Source organism: Neomonachus schauinslandi, chromosome 6 (assembly GCF_002201575.2).
Source record: "Neomonachus schauinslandi chromosome 6, ASM220157v2, whole genome shotgun sequence".
Taxonomy (NCBI): Eukaryota; Metazoa; Chordata; class Mammalia; order Carnivora; family Phocidae; genus Neomonachus; species Neomonachus schauinslandi.
In genome coordinates this window covers 54,800,695-54,821,692 of record NC_058408.1, presented here as the reverse complement: position 1 = coordinate 54,821,692, position 20,998 = coordinate 54,800,695, and the positions used below count along the sequence as shown (strand labels likewise).

The 20,998-nt window shown below is 43.1% G+C and overlaps 1 protein-coding gene across 1 annotated transcript in view; it reads left to right on the top strand.

Moving 5' to 3' along the window:
* Nucleotides 1-18,794: 18,794 nt before the first annotated feature.
* PRRC2C (proline rich coiled-coil 2C) overlaps nt 18,795-20,998 on the top strand; it is an 89,580-nt gene continuing 87,376 nt past the window's right edge. The window contains exon 1 of the mRNA XM_044915955.1: nt 18,795-18,964. The gene's annotated coding sequence lies outside the window, so the exon portion shown is untranslated. The remainder of the gene's footprint in view (nt 18,965-20,998) is intronic.

The window sequence follows — 20,998 nt, the reverse complement described above, 5'->3', positions numbered from 1 at the left end:
TGAATTCTTACAGAGGCTAACATCTAGTCCAAGAGAAATAACTCTGAGAGTATTAACTTATTAAGATCAAATTCTCAAGTGATAGTCTTTCAATAAAGTTGATTCAAAAGAAGAGAACTTCAAAACTTAAGATTCCAATCTCATTTTTTCTTGTATTGCTCTGCAAATACAAATCTGGATACTCAGATTCCAGAAGAGGATAAAAATAGGCTATGAATCAAAACCATTAATCATATCCTGTTATTTTTAGTTATCCATTTCTTCCCGGTATTTTAATTCAACATCAATTTAATTTATTTAATCATACTTCTTTTCAGGGGGAAAAAAAGCATTTTTAGGTCAATTATGGAAAATTTTAAATTTAGAAGATAAATTTCAAGCTAAAGTAGGGTGATTGTCAGAGCCTATGTCCATGACCTTGGATGCAGTGCTTACTTAGTCACTTAGAAAGTCCTATATTAATAGTCTATCTTATGACTCAGTCATCTGCCACACAGAGGTGGTACAAAACACCCTCAAAAGACTTGCTGCTAAAAATGCAAAAATCACACACACAAAATAAATAAATGGCAATTAGGTGACAGGCCACATTACACTCTTAAAAAAATAAAATTCAGCGAGTAAATTCCAAGACCAAATTGGTTTTGCTAAGCAGTTCGAGCATGGGTAGCATCTCACCCAGCAACTAGTGGAGAGCTCCAAAGAGTTGTACGGAAAGAAGGTTTTTATAGGAAAGAAGGTGGGGCAAAACATTATTAGCAAAACAAAAATATCCGTTCAGGCCAGTTCATGTTCCCTTAAGGGGAAGCACAGGGGTCTTATCATGCAGATCACCTCATCTTCCTTTGTTTGGGGGGTGAGGGATGGAGAGGTTACCTCGGTGGTGTTGACTATAAAAATTCCAGGTTGATTGTCTTAAATTCCACCCCTGGAGAGTTTGAAACTGCAATTAAGTCTTGGTTTGCTGTCCTCAGGGCAGGTGACTCCACCTTGGCCCTATGGTTCTCTTCTTAATACCTCCATGCTCAAGGCAGACACTAATAACAGGGATTTTGAGATAGCTTGTAAAATGTTTGGCTCTGAGTAAACTTAGAGTCAAAGCACCAGTGTTTTTCTTCTGTTGGAATGTTTAGAAAGGACCTTCCATACACAACAGGTACTCAGTATTATTTGATTGGTTTTAATGTTGGAACCAAACTTTTCTAATATAACAACTATTAAATTCCCAATATGTAAAATGCAATAGATATGTATTCGGGGTGCCTGGGTGGCGTCTGCCTTCGGCTCAGGTCATGATCCCAGGGTCCTGGGATCGAGCCCTGCATCGGGCTCCCTGCTCCGCAGGAAGCCTGCTTTCCCTCTCCCACTCCCCCTGCTTGTGTTCCCTCTCTCACTGTGTCTTTCTCTGTCAAATAAATAAAATCTTAAAAAAAAAAATAGATAGTATTCATCCACATCCTGGAACTGAGTAGGAGAAATGCTTTTTCTTACAGGTAGGAGAAGTGCTTTTTCTTTTTCCTTTGCTCTGCACTCAGCACATTTTCTGCTGTCCCAAATCTATACACTCCTATTCACGGTTCATGCTGAATTTGTCTTTGTGTGGGTGAAGACATCCAGCACCCCTACTTCAGTCCCATTCCCAACTTTGAGGGGAGCCAGAGGACAGGCCACAGTATGGGTGACTATCGGTACATTTTTGGTAATGGTGGCATTTTCTAGATATTAATAGAGGGGCACTGATCAATATATCTACTGAGTCTTCTGGATAGATAGCCTGCTTGGTAAGGATGTCATCCTTCTTCAGACAATTCTATTTCATCTTTTCCAGGCCTGGAATTTACTAGACCTAAGTAGAGTTTATTTTATCATGTATGCTTCTAATTACCTACCAGCTTGTATATTGGCACATTCTATCAGCCCACATATTCTTCTACCAGCACATCTTCACTCCCAACAATGGTAACATGAATAAAACAATGTCACTTGACCCTTTCCATGAAGACTTCAGCTATATTGCAGGAGGGATGGTATGGGCAAATAAACTCATCTTACCCAGAGCCAAAATCAAACCAACAAAAAAAATTGATGTTGTTGTTAGGAGTTAGTTGGACAGTTATGTTGTCAGGCCAGGGTCCCCATTGAGAAAACATGGAATCAGGACCAGCTAAGACAAAACAGCACTAACATCCTGTTGTGCAGCTTAGACAAGACCATCAGCATGTAAACATTAACCTAACAGGTAGACAGATGCATGATCAAAGCCCTGATTGGCATGCCTTAGCACACCCTGGCTGCTTAAGATAGTTCCGCAAAAGAGCCCCTAGACTTAGAAACTCCAATGGCAACCCTCTCAGGTCCCCTCCCTCCTTGGGAGCTTTGTACTATCACTCAATTTACTTTGCTTTGCTACCCACCACTCTGTCTGGTCTACCTCTTCATTCTTTGAAGCGGCACAACCAAGAACCGTGGGCACTAAAGGAAAAGAAATCCTGAAACACTGTCAGTGAGCTGTCTTGCTCAAGTATAGGCCCGAACAGTTAAAACCAGAAATAGACTAGACTGCTTAACTCATGCTCTAACTAAAACCCATTGTGCTTATTTCTTATCGCACTTTCTTGAGGCATTGATGAAGATGTTTTGCAAGGAAAAGAACATTCCAACCGCCAGACTAGAAAAGCCATGATAGCAATGGAATGTCTAGTAGGCCACACCCCACACATCCCCTTCCCTGACACTGACCCCCACCTATGACCACATGTTCTCTGCCCTGCTCTCTTACACATACCCCCTGGAACCTCTCTCTGTCAAACTCTAGATGTCCATCTTGCCCGCAGTTATTGAGGCTTGAGCCTTGCAACCTCCCCCTGCTGCCGGCACCTGGAATGAATTTCTCCCATTCTCTTTTCCAAACCCTCATCTCTTGAGCTACTGGCTTCCCTTGTGATGAGTTTATCCGAGTTTGTTCAGCAACAGTGTTGGTAAACGCAGCCAGCAGCTATGCTTTCGATTTGTCCAGTCCCCTCAGGATTTTGGGGGATGGAGCAGTTGGTCCCGAAGCATGCCAGGGCTCACCTGTTCATTTCTTTCTTTTTTTTTTTTTTTTAAGATTTTGTTTATTTATTTGACAGAGAGAGACACAGCGAGAGAGGGAACACAAGCAGGGGAAGTGGGAGAGGGAGAAGCAGGTTTCCCGTGGAGCAGGGAGCCCAATGTGGGGCTCGATCCCAGGACCCTGGGATCATGACCTGAGCCAAAGGCAGACGCTCAACCGACTAAGCCACCCAGGCGCCACCATTTTTTTTTTCCACCTGTTCATTTCTTGAGTTAGCAGCTATAATAGATTGGTAACAATGCAACTTGATTAAGTTTTCCTTGTTAACTATGTCCCTCACCCAATCTTCTGTGGGTTTTTTGCTTGTTTGCTTGCTTGCTTTTAAGATTTTATTTATTTGAGAGAGAGCAGAGCAAGAGAGAGAGCACAAGCAGGGTGAGGGGCAGAGGGAGAGGGACAAGCAGACTCCCCGCTGAGCAGGGAGCCCGATGTGAGGCTCAATCCCAAAACCCCAGGATCATGACCTGAGCGGAAGGAAGATGCTTAACCAACTGAGCCACCCAGCACCCCTCACCCAATCTTATTTGTGAATAGAAAGAGTGCCTTCAGTATGTTTGCTTTCCCAGAACTTTCTCATCAGTATAACGTGAAGAGTTTTTTAAAACACGAGTCCCGGGCGCCTGGGTGGCTCAGTTGGTTGGGCAACTGCCTTCGGCTCAGGTCATGATCCTGGAGTCCCGGGATCGAGTCCCGCATCGGGCTCCCTGCTCAGCGAGGAGCCTGCTTCTCCCTCTGACCCTCCCCCCTCTCATGTACTCTCTCTCATTCTCGCTCTCTCAAATAAATAAATAAATCTTTAAAAAAATAAATAAATAAATAAAACACAAGTCCCCAGGAAAATCCCAGATTTTTTTTTTAAGATTTTATTTATTTATTTGACAGAAAGAGAGAGAGCACAAGTAGGCAGAGAGGCAGGCAGAGGGAGAGGGAGAAGCAGGCTCTCCACCAAGCAGGGAGCCTGATGCAGGGCTGGATCCCAGGACCCCGGGATCATGACCTGAGCCGAAGGCAGCCGCTTAACCAACTGAGCCACCCAGGTGCCCCAAAATCCCAGATCTTTATCAGAAACTCCAATAAGTGAGACACAAGAATCTGTTTGGTTTTTTCTAAGTTGGCTCCATGCCCAACATGGGGCTTGAACTCATGACTTTGAAAGCAAGAGTTGCATGTTCTACTGACTGAGCCAGCCAGGCACCCCAAGAATCTGTAATCTTAACAATCCCTCAGGAGTTTTTTCTGTGAAGCCTGCCAGAGGAAGCTGGAAAGGTGGGTGGGGGATCAGACCAAGCCTTCAGGTAAAGATTTTTGTCTTTATTCAAAGGCAATTGCCTTTCCAGCAGTTTCCACCTCCCCATGAGAACATGCCCCACAGGAAGGACCTCCTCCACCCGCCCCGGAAGGGGAAGCACAGGAGGAAGCGCCTGGTGCAGAGCCCCAGCTCCTATTTCTCGGAAATGACTTGGCCAGGTTGCTACAAAGTCACCACCGTCTTCAGCCAAGCACCAACGGTGGTTTTGCATGTGGGCTGCTCCACCGTCCTCAACCAGCCTACAAGAGGAAAAGCAAGGCTATTCCAATAAACAGACTTTGGATACAAAAATAAATGAATGAATGAATAAATAAATAAATAAATAAATAATAAAGGCAACTGAAGCAATTAAAGGCATTTAAGACAAGGAAAAAAACTTGTTAGGATTCAAATTTTAAAAGATTACCCCAAGGGAGGGTAAAGAGAATTTGTTTCCACTTTCTTACTGCTTCTCTACGCATTTCCAACTAGCTTGCACAGCTTTTGTAATTTAAAAAATAATAAAATTAGCGGTGGATATGTTTATTATCTTGGTTGTTGGTAATAGTTTCACAGGTATACACATAGGTCAAAATTTATTTACCTGTACACATTTGTTTTTCCTCAGCCTCCAAACCCTTTACTTCCCCCGACCCCCAGTGGGGGTCTTCAGGGGGGCAGAGCGGGCCCAATAGTGTGGGCGGCAGTCTCTGGTGCGTTCGGGTCCGGGCGTCGGAGCCCTCAGGCAAAGGTGGAGCCGTGCCCGCCCACGCTGACCACGTTGGTGTCTCAGGAGTTGGTGCGGATCCTACCCAGGCTGCAGTGCCCGCGACCGGCCAGGACGCCGCACGGCAGCTGTAGGAGCCGTTCTGCGCACAGATCTTGCCCATGCGGAGCAGAGTGCGGAGCGCGCTTCTCCCTCCAGCCCTGAAGGCCACAAGCTGGCCAGGGACCCACGATGTCCCGGGCCGGCTTGTCAGTGGCCTGCACCAGCTGCCGAGTCACTTCGGAAGGGAGCCCGGCCGGCGCGGAGGTGCTGGGAACATTGGTGTTCATCACCAGCACTAGCAGGCTGGCGGAGGCGCGGAGGCGCGGAGGCGCGGAGGCGTGGGTGCACAGGAACCGACCATGCGCGCGGGCTGCAGCCCCGGAACCTGAGCTAGTGACCGCCGCCGGTGCCACTTCAACCTGTACACTTTAAATATATCCAGCAGAGGGGGGTCTGGGTGGCTCAGTCAGTTAACCATCGCCTTCAGCTCAGGTCGTGATCCCGAGGTCCTCGGATCAGCCCCTGGGGGGTGGTTCCTGCTCAACCGGGAGTCTGCTTCTCCCTCTCTCTCAAAAAACCCCAAAATCTTTAATATAAATCAATCAATCAATCCAGCATATTGTATTATTTTAAAAGTAAGTCACTTTGACCCAGACAAAGGTAAGGATAGGAAAACAAATTAGCAACTACTGAAATAGTTTACTTGCATAACAGATGGGGGTGAATTGAATTATGATGGTTGCAACTGGAATGGAGAAATATAAAGATTTGGTGATTGATTGGATATGGAGGGTTTTTGGGGATAAAGAAGAGAAAAGGATCTAGGGGACTTTCCAGATTTCTGGCTTGAACAAGCTGAGTAGAGCAGGTTGCGTTCCCTGGAGAATAGAAATTAGTAGGCAGAATTTTAACTAGACTGCTTTGCGGATCAATACCAATCGAACAGAGAGAAGGAAGTAGAATTAGACAGACTGAGAAGTTGATCTACATACAGTCCCAAGGAAGTCTCAACATACCCCATGTGGAGTTCTGGAACTGAGATGTCCCTTCAGAATTGTTCCTCCGATAAGATGAAAATGAAAGAGCCAGACGTCTACGCCCTCACACCAATCAGACATCAGAAGGTGGATGCCTCTGGAAGGAGGAGGAACCTTGGGCAAGGCAGCTTTCTTTAGAAGAGGCAATCCCCAAAGAGGGCTCATATCTGAGGGCAGCCAGCACTCCCAGGAGCTGGTAAAATAAGTCATTCTTTTCCGAAGGGAGGTCTGGGCAGCATAGCTCAGGGTCCTCCACAGCTGATAGCCCTCTCCCTGGGACACAGGACACTTATTTCTCAGATTGCTAACACCTTTACAGATTATGAAGGCACCAGCTGCAAATACTATACTAGACTTAATAAAATTCTGAATTTGATGCATACAAAGGGGTTTTAGAGGGCTTGCCTTCTAAAATCACACCGTTGGGAGAATAATTCCCCAATTTCTTAAGATGATAATGATGAGGTTTCTATGGAAATAAAAACAACCTGAGGAAATGGCCTCTGCCTTACCTTCCCTCCTCCATACTGCTGGATTCAAACCCTTCTATGAGTAGTCCTTGGATTACCATTACAGCCTTCTAAAACAGATGCTCCTGGGCCCAGGTAAATCATTCTCTACATTTTGGCTAAATAAATGTTTCAACCATTAGCCTTTTGGATCCCCAGCAACTAGCACACTACCTGCTACACCCTACATGCTGAATTAATCATTGTTGGGGGTGGGGTGCGCCTGGGTGGCTCAATCAGTTAAACAACCAACTCTTGATTTCAGCACAGGTCATGATCTCAGGGTCATGGAGGGTCATAGGATCCAGCCCCATGTCGGGCTCTGCACTTAGCAAGGAATCTGCTTGAGATTTTCTCCTTCTCTCTCTGCTCCCCAACCCACTCACACTCTGTCTCTGTCTCTCTCTCTTTCTCTAAAATAAATAAAATCTTTAACAAAAATAATTATTGGGGGGGGAATGACTAAGGAATAATATACATTAAGCTGTATTTCATGTGTGATGTCAATAAAGACTACAGATTTTACCTACATTACATAACATCCCAGTTTAAACCCATTCAAAGGCTCCTCTTGCCTCTGGGATAAAATCCAAACTCATTACTCTTTGCATACTGGTTTCGGCTTACCTCTGCAAGTTTGCTTTTTTTTTTTTTAAAGATTTTATTTATTTATTTGACAGAGAGACACAGTGAGAGAGAGAGCACAAGCAGGGGGAGAGGGAGAAGCAGGCTTCCCGCTGAGCAGGGAGCCAGATGCGGGGCTCGATCCCAGGACCCCGGGATCACGACCTGAGCTGAAGGCAGATGCTTAACAACTGAGCCACCCAGGCGCCCGCAAGTTTGCTTTTTTGCTCCTACTTCTTTTACTTTCTAAACAGAGCTGCTGAGATACTTTAAAATCCTCAAACATGTCATGTTCCCTTTGGCTTTGGGGGGTCTTTCCATTTGATATTCCCTCTGCCTGGAACATTCTTCACCCTTCCCTATATGTAAGCCAACTGCCCCTCTCGCCCCAAACATTGTCCTACCACATGCTACCATACTTTTCCCACCACAGACACACACTAACTCACTCATAACACACACATACACAAGCATGTAGCTAATTCCTGTAATATGTTTGGGTTCATCTTCCCTGATCACCCTTCTCTGCAAATCTGGGTTGGTTGCTTTTCCTTTGGACTCACCTGGTACGTTTTAATTGCCTTGTCAGAGCATTTACCACCTTTAGTCATAATTGCTTATAATTTTTTTTTTTTACCTTATTCCTCCCATCTCACTTGACTATAAGTTCCCTGAGAACAGGAGTTTAGAATGTCTTGCTCATTTTTATGTCCTCCGTGACTGGCACAATAGCTGATATAAGTTCTTAATGAGTATTTGTTGAAGGAAAAAAGTAAATCAAGCATAGCATACATTAAGTTAAATGTTCCATATTAAAAATAAAAGCAAATAATACAGATTTATAATATATGACATGATGCTTACAAATAGCAAATATGCAATATGAGTAATACATTAAGAATTCCCATTCCATTTATTTTCTGTGATCCACTTGAAAAAGGTGACTCCTCCCTGTCATTAGGTCACTTCTGTGACCTAATGAATTTCTATGCAGAGGCACCTGGCTGGCTCAGTGGGTAGAGCATGTGAGTCTGGATCTCGGGGTTATGAGTTGGTGTAGAGATTACTTAAAAATAAAATCTTAAAATTTCTATGCAATGCTTACTTCTAAGATTTATGCCAATTCTTTAAAGCCAAATTGCTTCTTAGGTGATTTGAGAAAACTTTTTTCTTTTTTCTTTTTTTTAAATATTTTATTTATTTATTTGACAGAGGGAGAGAGAGCAAGCACAAGCAAGGGGAGCAGCAGGCAGAGGGAGAGGGAGAAGCAGGCTCCTTGCAGAGCAGGGAGCCCGGTGTGGGGCTTGACCCCAGGACCCTGGGATCATGACCTGAGCTGAAGGCAGATGCTTACCTGACTGAGCCACCCAGGTGCCCCAGAAAATTTTTTTCTAATACAAGATGATAATAGTTATGATTTGTTAACAGTGCTCTTCTTCCTACTAAAGCCATGAAACCCTCAGCTAGTACCATGATCAGCTTAAAAGTCACACTGCTAGAGAAGATGCAACAGCTGTTCTTCATTAAAGACATTTTTCTCCACTGTTCCTGGAAAAAGCTTACCTTTTGCAAGTTTGGGTGCTGAATAAATAATAATAATAATCTTGAGACCAAAATTTTCTCTTACCCTTTGGCCTTAGGTAAAGCTCAAAATGCCACAGTAATAATTAGGATTTATATTTGCACGGTTCTATGTAAGTTAAATGCTTTCCCATTATCTCATTTCATAACACTCATTAAAATTGGATAAATAATTAATGCATTGCTGAATTGTCAATTCAACTGGAATTTTAAGAACAGTGACTAAGGAATTAACTCACTCTCTAAATCAGTAATCTAGTTTAGTGTTTTAAATTGTATCAGATAGACCAAATTACTAATGATCTATTACTTAATGATTTCAAGCAACAGGATTTCTTGCTTTTGTTATTGCTCTTTTACCAATGGATAGTATTTGTTCATGCTTATTCTTTTTGTTGTTCTTAAAGAATCACTTGAAATCACCTTCTGTCACTGAAAAGAGGGAGATTCCACCAGCACAGGTCATGGGGTACAATGCTCTGTGGACAGAGAAAGAGCCTGGTCTCATCAACAGCATCAGTCACCATACCTCCAGGTCATAGAGCAAGTGATGAAGAGATACAGACCTTGAACGAAAGGTCAGAGAGAGTGTACAGGTAAGTTTTCCAGGCAACCTGGAGACTGCAGAGTGGATGAAGGCATCAAATTTGTTTGAAGTTATACCGCAGTCCAAACAGCAACAAGCTCTATACCAATTGGCATGGTGAGTTCTCAAAGCAAGCCATTTAACATCTTGGAACCTCAGTTTTATAATCCGTATTGCAGTTTGCCATGTAAAATGATGTGTGTGAAGGACTTAGCACCCTGCTGGCCCCCAGTAAGCATTTGATAATTGGCAGCTGGAACAGGATAGAAGGAGTTAATGCAGCAATGACAACCAGGTGAGCACCACAACAATGATGTGTCCAGTTGATCCCAGGGGGCTCTTCGGGACTAACTTCTTAGTTGTCTGCAGCTTGGCTAACCCCGAGGATTAAAAGAATCTTCTGTGGCATCAGACAAGGCTCCTTTCCTGCTAGTGGTCTCTGGCAAGGATATCTTCTCAGGCAGATAACAGGGACCCAAAGCAGAGTTGAATGTGGAAGTAGCTTGGAACCAAGATCCATGCCTCCACTTCCTTGTAGTCAGCAGAGGGCAGCCAACTGTCCTATTCTGCCCCAGACTGAGAGGTCTCCGGGGCCATGGGATCTTCAGTACTAAAACCATGACAGTCTCATGCAAACTGGGATGACTGATCACCCACCCTACCAGCATCTTCTCAAAGTTGGACAAGTGGCCTGGTTACATGTAGCCTAAAAGGTAGCACAATTTTATTAATCATTGCAATGATTAAGACTTTCCAATTAAAAATTTCATATAGGTAACATTGAATATTGAAATGAAGAGAGGTTTATTTCACTGCAATTTACCCAGGCTGCTAAATACTTTGAGAAGCTTTTTCTCAATTCGTTCAATCACTATCCCTTTTCTCTTTTCTTCCTATTAAGACTGTGCCCTATAAGGTTAACAATGGCCCAATCCCTGGAGTATTGTACTATGAATTCCCATGTGAAGCAATCCTCTGAGATGCTCAGCAAATCAAAGAAATTCTGAAATAACTGTTTAATTAAACCCAGCAGAAAGAAGAATGGATAATGCAAAGAAACAAAACCTGAACTAGGCATGGGCTGCTGATACTTTGTAACACATGAAATTCTCTTTTCTATAGGAAGTCTAAAATTACAGAATTACTTACAATAGCCAAGATATGGAAGCAATCTAAGTGTTCACGGATAGATGAATGGATAAAGATGATGGGGGTGGGTGTATGTGTGTGCATGTGTATACATACATATATAAATAATGGAATACTACTTGGCCATAAGAAAGAACAAAACCTTGCCATTCCTGATGACATGGATGGACCTAGAGGGCACTATGCTAAATGAAATAAGGCAGACACAGAAAGACAAATACCACATGTTTCACTTATATGTGGAATCAACAAAACAGACAACCAGAAACAGACTCATAAATAGAAAAAAACTGATGGTAGGGGGATGGGTAAAATACATGAAGGGGATTAAGAGGTATAAACTTCCAGTTATAAAATAAGTAAATCACAGGGATGTAAAGGACAGTATATAGAATATAGAAAATAATATTGTATTAACTTTATATGGTAACAGGGAGTAACTACACTTATCAAGGTGAGCATTTTGTAATGGATATAAATGCCGAATCACTTTGTTGTACACCCGAAACTAATATAATATTGTATGTAAACTATACTTCAGTTAAAAATAAAACAAATACCTAGTCCCAGTGCTAACAAAGAAATGTACTATCAACCTTACTTCTCTTAATTACTATGGAGCAATAAAAGATGAAATAAAAATGAAACTGGGGTGGTTCCATTTATACATTGTATATACAATTGGTCAGGGAGGGGGAAAAAGTGCCTTATACTTTGAGAAATGCTACAGGCAACACTCAGTGTTACAATTTTAGAGGTAATTATTGAGCACTGTATATCCATCAGGAATATGTCAGGTTTCTATTTTCTGGGCTAACAAGTTAAGACATCCCCTATTCAGTACCTTCAATTACCCCCTGGCTAGTTTCCTTTTTAACCTTTTCTGCTCTGCATTCCCTAGACCCATCCTCTTTCCCTTTGGTCTCTAGATTCTTGCCCTTTATCATTACTCACTTCCTGACTCTGGTGAAATTCCAGCCTAAGGCAAAGCCGTGAGCCTGGCAAATCTGTGTTCTACTGTTTTCTCCTATCTCCTATCTCTTCCCTCCCTGCTTCCCCATGCTCCCAAATATCGTTCTCTGTTCATCAACAACACTATACCCTCTTGACTTGGGTCCACTGCTCCAAGAATTTAGTTACTTCGCTTAGCTAAGAAAAATCTGGAGAAATTTTGGGTGGACAGCAAATCCCAGTTAATTCAGATTTCACTAACATAGGACTTGTGATAAACGAGTAACACTTTTAACCAGATTGTACTTTTTATTCCATTATAAGAAAGATTTGCTGAGCCAGTTCATAAGAGACTGATAAGAACAAAGATATTTATTCCACTTTATATAATGTAATATTTTATATGTGACATATAAATGTATGCATGTAATCTCTTACATGTATGTAGTATGTAACCTCTTACAACTTGACAAAAGGTAATTTTTTTGAGGCACTGGCAATATTTTTCTTTATTAGCAAAGTTCAATATCTGTTGAAGTTAAGAAAATTAGATTACATTTTCATACAGTATTTGGGTATTATGATTTTCATTACATCAGGCTTATAATGTTTCACAGTTTTACTAAATATGATTTGCTGGACTATTGGTGAAAAGAGACCAAAATTGTCCTGTGCACATAAACCTTTAAGAAACACTACTACTGGGGCGCCTGGGTGGCTCAGACGGTTAGGCGTCTGCCTTCGGCTCGGGTCATGATCCCGGGGTCCTGGGATCGAGCCCCGCGTCGGGCTCCCTGCTCGGCGGGGAGCCTGCTTCTCCCTCTCCCTCTGCCTGCCACTCCCCCTGCTTGTGCTCTCTCTCTCTCTAATAAAAAATTTAAAAATTTGAAAAAAAGAAAAAAAAAAAAACAAAGAAACACTACTACTGGTGCGCCTGGGTGGCTCAGTCGTTAAGCATCTGCCTTCAGTTCAGGTCATGATCCCGGGGTCCTGGGATCCAGCCCCACATCGGGCTCCCTGCTCCGTGGGAGGCTTGCTTCTCCCCCTCCCACTCCCCCCGCCTTGTGTTCCCTCTCTCGCTGTGTCTCTCTCTATCAAATAAATAAAATCTTAAAAAAAAAAAACCACTACTACTTGATGGACATTGGGGAGGGTAGGTACTATGGTGAGCGCTGTGAATTGTGTAAGACTGATGAATCACAGACCTGTACCCCTGAAACAAATAATACATTGTATGTTAATAAAAAAATTTTTTTTAAAAAGATACACTACTACTAATAAAGCATGATATGGCCATTGATTCTTTTATCTTTTACCTAATATCTCATAAATCTTCAGTGCCCCTAGGTTTATAGAATCAGTCCTAATGAGAAGGGTAGAAACTTAAAGCCAAACAAGGGGCGCCTGGGTGGCTCAGTCAGTTAAGCATCCGACTCTTGATTTTGGATCAGGTCATGGTCTCAGGGTTGTGAAATTGAGCTCCATGTCAGGCTTTGCGCTCAGTGTGGAGCAAGCTTAAGATTCTCTCTCTCCCTCTCCCTTTGCCCCACCCCCACCCCCTCCACTCATGCACATGTGCACTCTCTCTCTCTCAAAACAAAACAGAACAAAAAACCATTAGCAAATAAGACTAGGCAATCACAAAGAAAATAGGTCATATTCTTTGGAGTATCAGTTTGTTTTCAGTAAGAAACAGTTTGCCTGGTTGTATATCACCAACTGGCAATTTGATAATGTAACCCTAAAATTAATTTTTAGAAAAAGCAGAACTGGAAATTGAATGACAAGCTTTCATTCACTATGTCATGAGAACATTTCCATTATGACAAATTTGCCTATGCTGAAGGGGTGTTAGGAGAGGTGCGAATAATACAAAACAAAGTAAATTTTAAAAGAATATTATTTGGCTCTGGACATTGGACCAATACCTAGAGATTTCAGTCTGATTTTCCCCAAGATACTGGAAATAAGGGAAATAAGACTGCTCTCTGAGAGCTAAACTTTAAGATTACACACAATGGATAAGACCAAAGTAAGCAAAGTCACCTTTAAAACACAAACTGGCCTGACCTGACTGTAACTTGATTTTTATTGAAACAATTTTGCTAAGAGGTTTGGGTAGCCATGGAAACGGAGAAAGGCGCATACAGGAGCACTTCAGTGCCCATCCGAGTGCTGTTAAGGAGAAAGCAGCTCAAATCAATAGCATGGCAGGATGTCCCTACTGTATTGGAGATCAATGTAGAAAGTTGCAACCATTGGAAATTGAGTATTTCTATCTTTGGGACAACATCATCCTGTCATGGAGATAGATGAATCAAGAACAACCTATACACATAACCCTACTCATTCCGAAGCTGTGCTCAGCAAGCAGCCTTCAGTAAGTTTGTCTATGTAGTAAATACACTGGCTTTGCAGTCTTGAGTCTTCAGGTATATAAATTGAAAATTAATAAATTAATATTCTGGTTATATATATCATTCTCATGACCTTGGCTAATATAAATTCATCTGATTGCTGGAGCTGTTTTATGTTGCCAAAGAAAGGTACTTCTGAGGCTAAAACATTCTAGGCCAGATCCTAGAGGGTTGGGAAAAATTCACCAAGGTAAGGCTTCCCTGTCCTCTTGGGGACAGTCAGTAGGCTTTCCCCTGGCAATGACCCTATATCAGCCAAGCTTTTCCATTTCAAAAGACCATTGATATCAGGGGGGGGGGGGGGGGAGGTTGGTGTGTGCTTGTGAACTTACCTCTGTTTATTATTTTATTTATTCTAACATTGCTGCAGTGACAATCCTTGACCAGATTGGTGGGAAATACAGCTCAGACCAGGAGAGATGGCAGGGAATCCTTGAATTTAAAATATACCATATGTAATTCATAAAGTGGACCACAAGTTTCCATTCACCACACATCTAGCATATGCTCAAACTCAATATTATCATCATCACAGTCCCTTACTTATAGATACCCTCACTTCCCTACATTATACTTGCCTGGTAAATCCCAGCATGGATGAATGTATCTATCTCCTTCATAGCTGTACCAAAATGCTCTACACTGCTGGAGAAATCATATAAATAAACTGAATGACATATTTTACATCCAACATCACAAACATCAAAAGTGCTCTCAGCAGAGCATGCCAATCCTACTCTGTTCCTCACACTAGGCTTAATTTTTCACTCTCTTACTTTTGAATCTTCCCCTCAAACTCCCACAAGCCAAGCCCCCTCAGCAGATTTCCTTTCTCCCTACTTCACTGAGAAAACAGAAGCCATCAATGGGACTTCCCTTTTGTTTCCAACATCGAATCATCAATACTCCCTACAGCTGCACCCACTTTCCCTTTCAAAGGTAAATCCTCCATCGGTGCCCTGAATCCACACCTTCACACCTTCTCAGGGACCTCCCTTCCTTAGGGTTCCCTCTCTCTTCTACATAATTGTTCCTCACCTCCTTCTGGATTATTCCCATCATCATACAAACATCATCTACTGTCTCCAATATTTAAAAATGTCTCTCTTTACTCCACATTCCTTCCAGCTACCTTGTTTTTCTGTCTTGGCAAAATTCAAGTTCTGGAAATAACTGACTATCCATAATCTCCACTTTCTCAACATCTATTTCCTTTTCAACTCACCATCATATGACTTTCTGACCTCGTTACTCCACCAAACTTCTTGTAAAAGATACTAGTAACCTCCATGTTGCCAAACACAATGGACACTTTTGGCTCCTTCTTCATATGACTTGACCTCTCAGCAGCATTTAACATATCTGAGTGCTCATGCCATCTTGTAATTCTCTCCTCTCTTGCCTTCTGTGACATCATCATCTTCGGGCTTCCCAGTTCTCTGGCTTCTTTGTTCTTTGCTATGTTCTCCACTCCAACCTAACCTTTACATATTGCTGTTGTTAGGACTGGCCATTTTTTTTCTTCTTTTCCTCTCCCTAAATGATCTCATCTGCTTCTACCACTTTAAACACATGTCTATGGAATGTGTGTGTATAAGTCTGAAACCCATATCTATGAGACTCAAATCTCTCTCTCCAACTCTGACTTCTCCTCTGAGCTCTAGACATGCATGTCAACTGCATACTTGATCTAAAGTTAGACATTACATGAACATCTCAAATTTAACATGTCCAAAATTTAATTTTCCCCAATTTTTCTTTTTAATATTGCTCCACCAACCAAATGATTTTCCTTCCCTCTTCCAACACCATAATCTCTATAAACGTTGCTGTCATTCACCCTGTTGCTCAAGCCATAAATCTGTTGTCATTGATTTTCTTCTTCCCCCACATTTAGAAGCCATCATGTCCCACAAGCAAGTGTATTTTAGCTCCAAAATATATGCCAAACCTGTCTACTTCTCTCCATCTCCATGCCTCCATTTTAGTCCAGGCCACTATCATTCTTCACCACTGTAATTACTTCATCACTGCCTAGCAGGGCTGCTGGTTTCCTTTCTTGCCTCCCCACAATCTATTTTTCACACTCTTCACCCCCAGTAATCTTTTTTTTTTTTTTTAAGATTTTATTTATTTATTTGACAGAGAGAGATAGCGAGAGGAGGAACACAAGCAGGGGGAGTGGGAGAGGGAGAAGCAGGCTTCCCGCCAAGCAGGGAGCCCAATGTGGGGCTCGATCCCAGGACCCTGGGATCATGACCTGAGCCGAAGGCAGACGCCTAACGACTGAGCCACCTAGGCGCCCCACTCCCAGTAATGTTAAAATGTAAAACATCAGATCATGTGGTTCCTCATCTTAAAATCTTCCAAAAACTTTTCACTGCACCTAGATGACATTCTGAACTCCCTAATCTCGCTTCTAAGGCCCCTCTGAATCCAGCCCTCATCTTTCCTTCTAGCATCAAGTTGTGTCACTCTCTCTTTTAACTAAGTTCCAGGCATACTCCTCCCCTAGTTCCTACAACATTCCAATCTCTTTCCCAGATTAGGGCATTTGCAACTGCAGTTCACTTGGTCCAGAGCACTTTCCAGCTCTCTTCACATTACTGCTTATTGTTATCATTTAGGTCCCAGTTTAAATGGCCCCTTCTCAGAAAGGTACTCAGTGACCACATTTTCTAAAGTAAATTCCTCCTGCTCTTCTCCCTGGTTATTTTTTATCTTGATATCCTGTTTGTTTCCTTCATTGCACATATCCAAACCTATTATTGGATCTGTATCACTAGACCAAGGTCTTAATTGTTCAGCACCTTTATATTCCCATTACCTAGCACAGACAGAAGGTGCTCAGTACATATTTGGCAAGTAAATAACACAAATTTGAGTAGATATTATTTTTTTATGGAAGAATAATTTTTGTAATTTTAAAAATATTTTAGGGGCACCTGGTTGGCTCAGTCGGTTAAGCATCTGCCTTTGGCTCAGGTCATGATCCCAAGGTCCTGGGATAGAGCCCCCAGTGGAGGCCCCCTGCCAGGGGAGCCTCCCCCAGTGGAGCCGCAGGGAGTGGAGCCCCAGGAAGTGGAGCCCCTAGTAGAACCTGCTTCTCCCTCTCCCTCTGCCTGCTTCTCCCACTCCCCCTGCTTGTGCTCTCTCTCTCCCTCTCTCTGTCAAGTAAATAAATAAATAAAATCTTTAAAAATAAATAAATAAAACCTAAAGAATATGTAATTCTTTATGAAACCTAAACAAATACCACATATAGTTACACACATACAGTATATACACTGTATGTATGCACACATTTATCATTTGTGTGTCATAACAATTTTATGACTCACAAACTTCATTACACCTTAAAAGTGATTTCTGGGGCGCCTGGGTGGCTCAGTTGGTTAAGCGACTGCCTTCGGCTCAGGTCATGATCCTGGAGTCCCTGGGTCGAGTCCCACATCGGGCTCCCTGCTTGGCGGGGAGTCTGCTTCTCCCTCTGACCCTCCCCCCTCTCATGTGCTTGCTCTCTCTCATTCTCTCTCTCTCAAATAAATAAATAAAATCTTTATAAAAAAAAGTGATTTCTGATTATAAAATCAGGAAATTATAGAAGGCATGCATAAAATTTTTTTTTTTTTTTTAAGATTTTATGTATTTGCGAGAGAGAGAATGAGAGACAGAGAACATGAGATGGGGGAGGGTCAGAGAGAAGCAGACTCCCTGCTGAGCAGGGAGCCCGATACGGGACTCCAGGATCACGACCTGAGCCGAAGGCAGTCGCTTAACCAACTGAGCCACCCAGGCGCCCCCATGCATAAAATATTTTTAAAATCTGATTGTCCTAAGAAAACTATTGTTTGTTTGCTTTTTAAGATTTTATTTACTCATTTGACAGAGAGACACAGCGAGAGAGGGAACCCAAGCAGGGGGAGTGGGAGAGGGAGAAGCAGGCCTCCCGCAGAGCAGGGAGCCCCAGGCGCCCTATGTGGGGCTGGAGCCCGATGTGAGGGTGGGATTCCAGGACCATGGGATCGTGACCTGAGCCGAAGGCAGACGCTTAACGACTGAGCCATCCAGGCGCCCCTAAGAAAACTATTGTTAACATTACCATTATTAACATGCAGAGTACATTTTTTTTAGTCTTTTCTATGAATATGCACATATGTGGGTGTTTTTATAGCATAGTTATGGCATAAGCACATTATGGCATAAGCATTTCCCTGATCATTAAGTATTAATCTGAATTTAATGGGTTCAGAATAGTCCATTATGTGGATGTATCATAATGCATTTATCTACCTTAACCAACGGACAGGTTTTGGTATTATGAATATTGTATTCACATTTCTGGAAAATATCAAGATACCGTCAAATAACAAGGTTAAAGATTATGCATAGTGTAATGTTGCTACATAGTGCCAAACTGTTGGTTGAACCAATTCACACACCCGTCCACCACATGCAAGAGTGCTCACTTTCCTGAGGCATATCAACCTACAGTCGCCGTCTCCTCAAAGTTCCTAGAGAGAGCTCAGGCAAAATCTTTACCGGGCAGCGGGAATTTCGACTGCAGGAACTCCCTCCTTCCAGCAGGAGGCACCGTCGGCTGCCGCCGGGGTTGGGCCGCCACGGAGGCTACACGTGATCTGGCCGTCTCTGCGCCGGAGGGCGGTCTTGCGGAGATTTGCCATACGTACGCCGCGGCATGACGTAGTACGTAGGGGCTGGCTAGCCGCCATCTTGCTTCTTTTTCTCGCTCGCTCTCTCCCTCTCGGGAAGCAGCGAAAGTGCTTTGGCGGTTCGTCCATCCACAGCTTCGGCTTTCCCAGTCCGGTGGCTCTTCCAGCCACCCCTACCCCCAAACTCCCCTTCCCCTTCCCTCGATCAGAGCCCGGCGGAGACTCTCGAAGTGCGCAGACACACTCCGCTTGACACTCGCCCTGGCCGGTAAGGAAAGCGAGGGCGTAGGGGCTGTGATCAAAGCGGGCCCCATCGGGGAGGGCTGGCGTGGGGCGGCCTGGGGCGTGGAAGCGCACCCCGACCCTGGCTGGCAGATACTGGGAAGCCGCTTGGAGGCGGCCTTGGGTCTAGCCACCCCCCCCCCTTTTTTTTTTGGTTCCCATGATGTCTGTGTCTGGGGGAAGTCTCGGCCTCCTGATCGGGGAGCGGGAAACCGGAGTCATACCCGCCCCATGTGGTCTCCAGCGGGAGTTCCGGACCCGTCGGTCTCTTTCTCCCACCCAGTCCCAAGCTCAGGCCCTGCGGGGGGGATTACTCGCCTTGCCGGCTGAAGAAGGGAGTTTCCATCCTTGGGATAGGCGGGCGCGCGGTCTTTTTTTCTAATGTGTGGGATGCGTCCCCCAGACAACTCAGGGGCTCATCTAGGGCCTTGGCTGCCTACTTCTTTCCGTATGTAGTGAGGGTGGAATTTGCAGTGAGCAGTGTCTGAGAGAGACCGGGTTAAAGGCCTGGCTCCGTGGGAGGCTCTTGGGGGGAATCTGGACCAACCCTACTTCCGCTAGGGACGTGCTGCCCCAACTCCAGAGGAGGGTTTGGTAGTCATTTCATACCCTAGGCCTCGCCATCCCTTAACCTGCGTAGTGAATCCCACTCTGCAGCTCTCTGTCTTTGAGATAGCGTTAATATTATTCGTGTTACGGTAAAGGCCCCGCTTTAGGACTTGAAGAAAAGGGCATGGGGACCAATGGGAACACTGATAAATTGTTCTTTTGCCCGAGAGGAATGCGTCTGGTTCCTTTAAAGGGATGCATATTTGTTTTGACTTGGTTTGAGGTTTGGTGTGGTTTTTTTTGTTTGTTTGTTTTTGAGGTTTCCAACATGCCTGATGTTTGCTACCCAGACTTCTGCATTGGCCGATCTTCAGCCTAGGTTCATAGATTGATGCCTTGCTAGGGTACTTGGAATTAATTGTACGGTAGGCGGCTGTGCTGTAAGATTTTCATTTGGAATGCACCAGAAGAATCACGATTCTTGATTAAGTGCCTGATAACTTACTCCTTCCTGCAAATAAAAACGATAGAATGATACTTAAGCGCCCACCAAGTCTAACTCCAGCATTTGTTAAAAGTAGATTTAACCTCCTCTGTTGGTGATTAAGATGCTGCTCTGACTGGAGCCATTTTTAGGTGTGTGTCACAGATGCACTGCAGCATCGTTTCTGGCCCACCTCAAATGCATTGATCCCCTAAAAAATTAGGAATAGGTTGAATTTGGATTTTATCTTGAGCATGTAGTCAAATAGTAATTTTCTTCTTTTCAATAATGGACTTGTGAGAATCTAGGCTTTTTACTTTTATATTTTGGTTTGGTGAGCATATATATGTGGCTGTTTTCCCTCCACCATTAGTTGATGTTTTAATTGTACTGAGCATAGTAATAAGCCCTTTACATATATGATCTTTCCTTGAGGGAGGTGTTGTTGTTATCATCATCCCATTTTACAGATGAGGAAATGAAATCTATGATACTAATTTGACCAAGGTCACTGCTGTAGAGATTCAAGCCCAAACTGTCTAAATCCAAAGGATGCTCTGGGCGGTCAAACTGCCTTCCTGTTCCTTGTAATTTTAGGAACTGTAGTAACTAAAGATGCAGCATTGTTAACCTAGTTTTTTCTTTCCTTTGATTTCAGTATAGAAACATTGTTGCTTACAATGGTGAAAGTGTTGCAAGGTGTAAAAAAATAGTTATAACTACTTTGGGGATAGGATAGAAGCTAATTTTTCTGTCTTTTTCTATTTAAAGGCCAGTTGGTTAAAACTCTTAAATGTATAGTAGGGCATACAATTTTTAAATTTTGAGATCTGGCCTCTATTATTGATAAAATATTTCCTCATCTGTAAAATGGAGGTGATGATAATAATAGTACTTCCCTCCAAGGTTTGCTGTAGTATTAATAAAGATAATGTGTGTAAAGGGCTTATTACTGTTCTTAGTACATAGTAAAAGGCCAACTAACAG